The following is a 1,952-nucleotide window of genomic DNA, read 5'->3' on the forward strand; positions in this document are numbered from 1 at the left end:
ATATGCAGTCACGCACAAAATGACAGCTTCCAAATCCTGTTTCCTGACTGGGTGAAGATGATCAAACTTTAAACCTCTATAACTTTTTTTTTTTTTTTCTGGAAAAAGTGAAATAACTCCAGCAATTCAGCTTGGAAAACTACATTAATGTACCAAATTTTAAAATTTTCAACAAACTTTCAGTTTTGAAATTTTGGCAGCCAAACAGAAAAGATCCAAACTTTTAAATACAGAGTTGATTACATGTACATCCATATATATATATATATATATATGCGTAGGCGTGGCTATGTGGTTTGCTTCCCAACCACATGGTTCCGGGTTCAGTCTTTTGACCAAAGCCTTGTGAGTGGATTAGGTAGACGGAAACTGAAAGAAGCCCATATATATATATATATGTGTGTATTTATGCGTGTCTGTGTTCCCCACCACCACCGCTTGTCCCCGTAAACTAGCGGTTCGGCAAAAGAGCGATAGAATAAGTATTAGGCTTGGAAAAGAATAAGTCCTGGAGCAGATTTCTTCGACTTAAAAAAAGACCCCTTTAATGTGGTGCTCCAGCATGGCCGCAGTCAAATGACTGAAACAAGGTAAAAAGAGTAAAAGAATATGTATTTGGATATATGTGTAATCTTGTCAGAGTTCGTTATAAGATTTCTCGTACGCGTTTATAATGTGTGTGTATCTCTTTCTCTGCGTTTTCGCTCACTGTTTGTTACTTTCACACACACAAACACACATATACACAAACATGTAGTTTATGTATAAATAAATAAATGAAATAAATAAATAAGAGAGATAAGTTTATCCTCGTGTGTATGCCAGTTCCTTTCGTTCGTAAGTGTTGTGTTCAATGTCCCAGTCTTGAACAGATTGCGACTAGTTTAGTTTATAATTAGCAATGAGTGCGAGTGTGTGTGTGTATATATATGTGTGTGTGTGTGCGCGCGCGTGTATTTTGTGTGGTGTACGTAATCTAGGAAGATGTACGTGTGACGAAAGAACAGCATATACATACATATATATATATATATATATATATATATATATATATACACATATATATATACATACATGTATATATGTATGTATGTATATGTATGTATTTATGTGTGAATGTACAGTCAATGTGTGAGCGTTTGGCGTGCTGTTTAGTGTCTGTGTACGTTTGTAGATGTGTGTGAAATTTTGCTGGCTCGGGAGACTTCTTTCTAAGCTGCAGCCAAAAATAGCCTGTTTGTAAAAGAGGAGAGAGTCAGTTGTTGTTATTGTTGTTGTTGTTGTTGTTCTCTACGTATATTTATTATCCAGCATGAGTAAGCACATGGTACTGCAGCTAAAACATGGTTAGCCAAAAATGGTTAGTATACACACGCCACCAAGCAATCGACAACACGCTGCTCGCTTCTTATTTACAAATTGATAAACCTAGTGCATTTTAGAAAGAAAGAAAGAATAAAAGAAAGACAAAAAGAAAATACAAACAAACGTTATTATTATCATTATTATTACTATTACTTGTACTACTGTTACTCTCAGAGAACAGGAGGAAAAGTTTTTTGTTTTTTCCTTTCTCTCCTTACTTCACTCATAAAGGTTGCCGAACTGTGATTAGCTTTTAATTAAGTGGCAAGTTGGGGGCTTCCAAAACAAAAGGAAAAGAAAAAAGAAGGGAAAAGAAATGAAATAATCTTCTAATTAACGACTGCACTAATTAGATTAAATAACATTGATAAGAAGAAGTCAAACAAAAGGGAATAACTTACAAGGTAGAGTAAAAAAATAACGTTTATTTATATTTATTTTTTTCTTTAAAGTGTGTTCCAATATCCTCTGTGTGTGTGTGTGATTTTACGAGGTTTATTTGACTTTGAAACTAGAGTATATGTGAAAACGTGTGTGTGTATTGTGTCCGTGTGCGCTTTTGTTTTTACTAGACTCTTTTTTATTTA

The 1,952-nt window shown here is 34.2% G+C and overlaps 1 protein-coding gene across 5 annotated transcripts in view; it reads left to right on the forward strand.

Annotated features, from left to right (window-relative positions):
- LOC106876102 (ataxin-1) overlaps nt 1-1,952 on the forward strand; it is a 533,072-nt gene that overhangs the window by 293,343 nt on the left and 237,777 nt on the right. For 2 of the 5 annotated variants that reach the window (XM_052975102.1, XM_052975104.1), the window contains exon 1: nt 1,183-1,769. The exons of the other annotated variants lie outside the window; for them this stretch is intronic. The gene's annotated coding sequence lies outside the window, so the exon portion shown is untranslated. Of the gene's footprint in view, nt 1-1,182; nt 1,770-1,952 lie in introns of those variants that run through there. 5 annotated transcript variants of the gene reach the window in all.

The sequence above is a fragment of the Octopus bimaculoides genome, chromosome 20 (genome assembly GCF_001194135.2).
Source record: "Octopus bimaculoides isolate UCB-OBI-ISO-001 chromosome 20, ASM119413v2, whole genome shotgun sequence".
Taxonomy (NCBI): Eukaryota; Metazoa; Mollusca; class Cephalopoda; order Octopoda; family Octopodidae; genus Octopus; species Octopus bimaculoides.